We start from the raw sequence: 8,833 nt of genomic DNA, 5'->3' as shown, positions 1-8,833 counted from the left end.
CGAAGTAGTATGGGGGATGTTAGAACCAAGCTTCCGCATCCAAATTAGTGTGAGTCTTTTATTGCCCTAGATTTGCCTTCACATAGACCTGCAAGCCCCTAAGGCTTGCTACTTACCACTTCACTTAAACGAACCTTAGACCTTCGCGAAGGCCTGTAAGGTTTTGGACCCATAACAAATGAATCATCCACTTACGACACCATAAAGCAACCTAGGTCTGAATTCACATAGATCAACTTAAGTATTCAATAAACACCACATAATGTATTATAATCTATGCAAATACTTTAACATGCATCGCGTACAGTTAGCAATACTTATCCAACAAAGTTGCCATCAATACATCAATATTTCATAAAGACATTTATTCCATCACAGCATATATCTCAAACATAAATAACATAAGTAAAACAGTTGAACATATGAATTTCTCTAATAGTCTTCTTTATTCATATTCACTATGATGTTACAAGACTCAAAATTGTCCTGCGTACTCAGCTACAGGGGTTCGCGCACTCAGCTGCGGACTCTACTCCCAGCCTCCGCACAGTTAGCTGCGGAGCCTTTTTCCTCTACCTACCCGCTGCTACTTGACCTTTCCCTCAGACGTAGACATAAGAATCCATCTCTACTCTCCATATATGCCTTAGACTCTCTAACACACCTCTATTTATAGATTTTTACATACAATCCCGTGGTCTGCGACCACAAGTGGATCTCAAAACTAACTCAACTTTTCATAACCAAGGGACTAAAACCCCTTTTGGCTTCTAACTATCTACGCACTATGCATCCACAAATTGCAGAGACTTTACATCTTTTTACCAAAATTTACATCAAAACTTGGGTTTTTAACCCAAAAAAATGACCTAGGGGACCCCATCCTAATAGGCCCCCAACACAAAGGTCGTGACTCTCCCTCGAGTCACTTGGTTGGTGCTCCCCCAACTCAACTTGCACAACTACAACCTAGGCAGCTCTCTGCATAGCTTCCTGCTTAACCTCTTCAACGAGCTGCTCTGTAGCTGGTCCTTCCGCGACCATCTTGAGCTTTTGTTGTGTTTGTTGTAACCGTCAGCTTCTCTCCTAATGTTGGTTGAGACTTGGTAATCTTCTTCTAACCAAGGTCCCAATCTTACCTTAAGTACTACCTCCTTCTTCTGGCTGCTTCCACCTGTGCGAGGAGATGCTTCCCCTCCTGCAACTTGGCGAGGCGCTACGTTGTAGAAATGGAGCGCGTTGCCCTGACCTCGTCTTATTTCTTATGAAGCTAGCGAATCTCTTTATTTAGGATCTGCAGGTTTACATCTTCCTGCAGAGTTGTTACCAACTCCTTCAACTGCACCATCTAGAGTGGTCATCCCCTCCTTGATGGCGGCTTCGCGCTACTCTCTGACTTCGGTGGAGTCGAAGGCTAGAATTTAAGCTAGAGCTCCTTAATCTTCATATTGAGTTCGAATTGAACTCGCCCGACTTTGGCCTTCGCTACGCAAACTCCTATAGCTAATTTTCAGATCTTAGCCCCGGTTGTGCATCCTCCGGGATGTGCAACTTTAGCACTGTTCTGCATGCCTCTGCAACCGCGGCCTTCAACGTGGAACTTTGTGCTTAGATAGTAACCTTCTCCTTCAAATTCTATGTGTTTCTCGGTGAACATATGTTCATTTTTCACCTTGTACTCTCTTATGAGGTTTAAAGCGCCCTGCTCCTGAGCTCACAGTTCCTTTGTTACCCTTGCCTCCAACGCATGAATAAATTCAGTAGAGAGTGTTGCAATGTTCAACGTGATGTCCTTAAGGGTACTTAGTATGACTCAGTCATCAGCCGACTCCACATGTAGGGACCCTTTCGGTAGAGAAAATATTTGAAGGTCCAATTTCCTTACCAGTTCTGCAGCCTGACTTGTCCTTGGTGCCAGGCTTGTTTGTGCGGCACTCGCTTGACCTGCACCCACCTGTATCTTGCTAGTTTGGATCTGCAGTTCACGTAGATCCTTTTGGACGCTCCCTAGCATCTGCATGTACTACTACTTGAACTCTTGTAGCAACTCAGTTGTAGTATCCCCGACTTTGTTGCCGATCTCATCAAGATCACCCTCCATCAAGGTGATGGGATCCACCTGTGTTTTATCCAACTTCTGCTTCTTGCAGGAACCCTCCTGTTATTGTTCTCTGTGCTTCCTCAGCTGAAATGGGATGCTCTACCCCTCATCTCCTCCGCCGCCCTGTTTAGATTGTTCTTCTCCTTTGTCGGAGGTGAAGGGGATTTACCATTTCTTTGTGATTCATGTTGCTCCTGCTCAACCTTCTCCTTGGCAGTGTGCTCCTATTCGATCCGAGCCTTCTCGGTGGCTTCCTTCTTACGCTACGTAGCAAACTTTTGCGCAACCTATTTTTCTACATCCTTCCTCTTTTTCTCAACCGAGCTTCCTGCGCCCTTACTAGTCCTTGCATCCAAATCTCACGGGGCGCGTCACTCCGCTGGCCAGAACTTGATCACCTCCTAAATGTCATGATCTATGACCAAGTATGGTAAATCGTACCATTTCTGTTGTGGGTCCTTGCACGCCTGAATGTAGATGTGGTGGAAATCATCTTTAAACGTGCATATGCTGAAAACTACTCATACAAGGTTGGGGACAACCTTGGGCGCTGGTTGATGGCCATGCAGAGGATGGGCTCCATCAACACCCAGACAATCTTTGTTTCAGTGATTTGTGTGGGATCCTTTGTGACCCACAAAGTGGCGAACAACACGGCCTCCAACAACCCTTCCTTCAGTGGAGGAAACTGGTTGTCCTCGGGCAGCTCCTATACTACCAATACGATTCAAAGCAGCAACCACGCATAGTGGAATGGTTTGGTCTCGTCCTGGACCTCATGACAATTCGCAAGGAATTCACTGCATAGGTACCACAACCAGTTAAACTGCACACCCTTCGCGCATTGTGCAGCTAATGATACCAGAGGCGTCAGAACTTCGGCCGCGCGACACTTTCTCATTACTTTTCCTGCCAAGATTTGGGTGGAAATCTGCACCACAAGATCATTGATAGATGTAATTGAATAGCAGCGCAGATTTTTCACAAGTAAAACTCCCTTTTCATTTTGTCTACCAAGTCTTTTCTCTTGCCTTTTCGCCAAACTCCTTGGCCGAATTCAAGCCCTCATGCGGCAAGTGCGTGATTCTATGGATGAGCATGTTTGTGATGCATATAGGCCCTCCTAGACATAAGCACCCATCATGCACGAGAGTAAGTAATTTCCACACATAGGTGGTATTAATAGTAGTGCGGTGATAGTGGGGCACCCACAACAGGTTCAACAGCCTGGAATTTTCCACTCCGCGGATCCATTCCACCATCTCCAACTCGATGACACCTGAATCTCGGTAGTAAACATGCTTCATATAATTTGCGGTTCTTATGTGTGGGAACCCCTCATGGTATGTCAGGTCCCAATCCTCCATCTTCAGCAGGGGGATCCGCGTGAGGCGTGAACCTGGTCCAAACAGGGGCATAGAGATGACGAACTTATCAAAATTCAGGTCCTTAGTGACCTTTTCCTTCCCTTTGCGTGGAGGGATGTAATTAAGTAACTTGGTAAAGGGCTCTACTCCCTCGGTGTCTATTTCTTTGGTGCCCTATCCCTCCTTAGCATCCACATCGAAAACCCTCTTGGCTGCTTGTCCTTCTTTTTCTTTTCAGTGGCAGAATTTTTCTAGGTGACTCGCGCACATGGCACCCAGCTTGTTCTGCTTATCCTTCTTCAGCTTCTGGGTTTCTCTAACAGGTGTAGGCTTCGGCCTCGAAGACCTCATCACCATAGGCAGAAGCGTCGGAGCTTCCACACTCACAACCTCTAGAGCAACTCCTTTTGATGCGACATCTCCTCCAGTGCTCATAGTCTCTAATGAGCCCCGAATTGGGTAACTTATTGGGCTCATTTTGCCTAATTATCCTTGTTCAATCCTCCATTTTTCATAGATTATGCATGTTTTTCTAGTATGTTTATGTTATTTGAACGAATAAGGGTGGTCACTCTACAAAGGAGGCTAATACGTGGTCATTTCAGGTTTTTTTGGACAAATTTTGGAGCAAAACCAAGCAATTATGGCCCAGGTGACAGCCAAGCTTGAGGTGAGGATTCGTAGGGAGGTTGCCTGTGGCATTAAATGGCCCTTCCTCGAAATCTCCACCCTCAACTCCGAGCTCAACAGGCCACCAAAACAAGTTCTAAAGGCAGCCAAGTAGCTATGGAAAGAGTGACTGTTTACTGCAGTTGGAACACCGAGTCCCTTGGATCTAGGAGGGTTGCTAGCCCCCTCATATTGTATAAATAAGAAGCCTCAGCCTTCGTAGTTTACTTTTGGAACTGTTGGTATTTGCACTATAGTTTTGTCCTTTCTTCAGCTCGTTTTTCTTAGCTACTGCTGTACAAAATCCTTGTGATGATTATTTTTGAGTAATGAGAAGCAGTCTTACTTGGCATCAGATTTGAGTTCTTTATAGGAGCCTGCAGCTCTTGGGTTTGGGCCCAACCCAAGTGCTAAGGCCTCCTTTATGTATTGTTATTTTTTCTTCATGCATTTGCAAAATTATTTTTGTTAAAGCAGATTAAATCTTGCTGATTAACTAGGTCACTGTTAATGGTTAGAAAGACTTTTGATGCTCAGATTTAGTTGATAGGTTGTTTACAGGGAAAAGCTTCGAAAAAGGGCCATCAACCATCTCTGGTTTCACCTATCCCTCTGTGGGATCAGGAGCTGTGATCAGGATAACCTTGCTGCCCACAAAAACACTGATTTTGCTTTGCCATGCAATCACTAGTGTTTGATTTTCATGTATAGAAGTTGGTTACAAGTTCAGAATTTTGCTTGCTTAGTTGCACAAGTTAGTATACATGGTTTCATTGCAGTTCAACTTCTGTTCATTCTTTTTACTGACAGCTAGATCAGATTAGGTCAATGTAACTAGGTTTTTGATTTTACAATTCTTCATCGGTTCAGTTGGAAAAACAACTTGCAGAGCACCTGTACCACTCCTCCACCTGCCCATACTCCATCAAACCCATCTGCTCCATCCCTTAGCTCAGCTTCTAGCCTTACGTTTTCCATTTGCTCACATAACCCTAGTTTTTGTGCATCATTGCTTCAGTCCTCCTTGAACAAATCCAGCCATCTACCTCTATCCTCAACTCCATCCACCAAGTCTTGGACCACCTCCAACCCTTATCCTACCTCCATACCCACTCCTTCATCTTTCTCCATCCATCCATCCTCCAAAATCCCATTTCTGAACATCCTGTAGAAAGTTACAGAACATCCTGTAGAAAATCACAGACATCCTGTAGAACCCCTGCAGACTTCCTGTAGAAGCTCACGAATGAGGTTCTTGATAGACAAACTCTGTGAAACTCTCTAGAATTAGGGACCCCTTAGGCCCTCTCTGAACCTTCCCAACCTCATCCAAGCATTTCCTCTCGCCAATCCACCTCTGCACAGTCCAAACAGTCAAATTGCATGCATGATAATTCTGACAACTTATTCAAAAATACAAAAAGATGTTTTTTTCAGATGTTACTGTAGAAGTAGCTTAGATACATGTATTTACCTTCCTAGAAGTCAATGGCATTTATTTCAGTATCTTGCATCCTCTTTCTTGCATCGGTAGGGATAGCTGGTAGAATTAGGGTTTGCTAGGGTTTACGTTTTCTTTTAGCTTTTCAGTTTCTTTCTGCAAGTAGATCAGCCTTCTTTAAGTTAGATTTCGTCCATCAGTTAAAAAGTTTCTTCTCAGAGCTCATAGAAGTTGGCTTAAGCTCCTAGCGGACTTGTGCCAGCTGACCAAGTGACAGCTGCAGCAAGAGCTAGTACTTGTGCATACAGCACCGTCGCTTCCAAGTTTGTTATGAACTACCAGGTTGATAAAAGTAAAGAAGGGAGTCCCAGGAGTTGCAGCATTATTGCTGCAATACTGGAGCTCACCACTCTTTTTGGCGTCGTTACCGGGAAGCATCAGAGTATTTGTGATTGCTGCTTTTCTTCTATTTCCTACTCTAATCTTCTACTAAGTAGTTTATTTTAGTTCCATTCTGCAATTTCATTTCCGCAAAAGTAAAATAGACATTTCCTGCTTTCATAGATTAGCCTTTCAATTCCGCAATTTCAATTCTGCAAGCGTAAAATAGAATTTCAATTCTGCAAGCGTAGTCTAGCATTTCATTCTAGCAATTTGATTTCAGCAAAGTAGATTAGTCCTTTCCTGCTTTCATTTCAATTCACATTTCCATTTCTGCAAGATAGATTTTAGTTAGTTGCAATTCCATCTGTTTCAGTTTTGCAGGTACAAGCAGAGAAAAAAGCAAAAAGCAACCAAAAATCCTTTCATGCCTCATAGGAACAGAGATAATACCGGAAAATTCCTACCCAACACCCCCACCACTTCACTGAGTCACCCTTCTCTCTTCTTTGGTGGCAGTGATCCAGAAGAACCTATAGGTGAACCTCCTGAGATATACGAAGATCCTATAACAGAAGAAGAGCAAGAAAACATTCCTTTTGAGACCATGGCTGACAAAAGAAATGGTAGAGACGATAACGAGAGAATAGAAGGTACCTTCCCCATCCGAGAGACCAACGGGGACATGAAAATGAAGAACATAAGTCCCTCAGCCTTGCCTCATTTCCATGGATTGACCACTGAAGACCCTGATACCTTCCTGTTTGAGTTTTCTATCCTTTGTCGAACTTATGACTATACAGAAGATGAGCAAAAGTTGAAACTCTTCCCCTCTACCCTCAAGGATGAAGCATTATGCTGGTTCATGGGGTTACCTGGAAACAGTATCACTACTTGGGCTCAGATGCAGCAAGCCTTTAACAATAAATACCGGTATTACTGTAGGTCAAAGGAAACCAAGGGAGAAATCTTTCGGATGACCATGGGAAATGATGAGTCCTTAGAAGACTACGATGAAAGGTTCCAACTTAGCTATAAACGGGCCGGGTGCACACTTGACCCTAAATCTCTAAAGCTGGTTCTGCTCCGAGGAGTCCCTAAAGACCTTCTAGATACCCTTCACATGCTAGCTGGAGGAGACATTTACCAACTACCTTATGAGGACATAAAGACTGTTTTTAGAAACCACTCTAGGGCAGCCCGGAAAAGAGGTAGGGGGAATCCACTTTCAGCTAGTACTACCTTTCCAAGCATGAGTTTGCTAATCAGATGGAAGACCTCAAAAGAGAGATGAGACAGACCATTGCCATGGAACTTGATACTTTCCAAATCCAACAAAAGAAAGAGGAAGCTGAGAGGGCTTTGACCATTTTCTATCCCAGATGTATGAGGAAGCACCCTAAGAACGAGTGTCCGTTGCACTCAGTAGAGGTATGTTTCATTTGTGAGGAGAACCACCCCACAAACCAATGCCCAACCTTGCCCAGATTCAAAGCCATGTACCAAGGGACTGAGGCACCCACTGAACCTCTCTACTCCTCAACCAAAGGAGGCCGCATGGACCCAGACCTTACCAGCAAGGGATGCAAGGGACATCCCAAGCTTACTATAGCCCCAACCAATCTGCTAACATACCTTCTTGGGGTCCCCCTGCTCATCCTTCCTGGTGTGCACCTCCTCCGTGGTCTTATCCACCTCAATACCATACTCAACCCACTGCTCATTCGTTTCACTCACATGTCCAGCCACAGTCTCAGTGGAATGCACCTCAACCAGGGTGGAGGCCCCAATACAACTCTCCTCCCGCCATTCTACCTCCACCACCGGCTCAACCACAACCATTACCTCCTGCTCCTCCAAGACAACCCCAGATGCCTACTCAACCGAACCCAAACCCCAACAACCGACAGGCCCAGCAGGTATACACTGGGGAGACAACATGTCCTACCTATGCTGTGGAGATCCAGGAGATCAACCTGTGATCTGGGAAGACCCTTCTAGATCGCCAACCTCCTCCCCCAGAGGACAAGGAAGAGAAACAGGAAAGTGAACCCAAAGCCATTCCACCCTTTCCTGAGCGACTAACAGTAACCACGCAACCAAACCCAGAGGAGACTGAACTTCTAGGAGAACTGAAACAGTTGTGTGTGAAAATACCACTCCTCCAAGCCATCAAAGATGTACCGATATACAAAAAATTGATTAAGGAGAAGTGTTTCAGGCACCCAGGCAGGAGAAAGAGAGATGCCTCGACTATCAATGTCATCAGACAACTGTCCGATCTAATGTTGGGGCAAGTAATCTGTCCAAAGTATTTGGACCCTAGGAGTCCTATAGTTGATGTCCACATCAATGGCACCATAATTCCCCATACCTTGATTGATCTAGGGGCTGCCATTAATGTGATGACCAGGGACACCATGCTTAAACTCAACCTTCAGAATTCCTTAAGGAAGACCTCGACAGTCTTGCAGTTGGTAGATTGCTCCACCGTGACTCCCGAAGGGATTGTGGAGGATGTCTTGGTCTCTGTTGACTCTTGGGAGTACCCTGTGGACTTATTGTGTCCTTCAGCCAAAGGCTAAGCTCACTGGATACCCCCTCATTTTGGTTAGCCACTGCGGATGCTTACATCAGTTGCCAAGCTGGAAGCATGACCATCAAGAATGGGCCTATGTCCAAGCAGCTAGTCCTATATCCTCCTGCCCAACCTCTGCTAGAACATGACTTACCACTCTGGTTGGAAGAAGGAGATGAGGATGAGGTCTACTCTGCACCATTGTGCACAGTAGAAACCACTAGGGGAGGTCCTCAAACCGAGGATGATTTGATTGAGACTTTGATTCAAAATCCACCTCCCAGTGCACTGTCCTT

Source organism: Pinus tabuliformis, chromosome 3_2 (genome assembly GCF_031772625.1).
Source record: "Pinus tabuliformis cultivar Carrire ecotype Pingquan chromosome 3_2, CPIR1, whole genome shotgun sequence".
NCBI classification, from domain to species: domain Eukaryota; kingdom Viridiplantae; phylum Streptophyta; class Pinopsida; order Pinales; family Pinaceae; genus Pinus; species Pinus tabuliformis.
Note: the sequence above shows the minus strand (reverse complement) of the source record.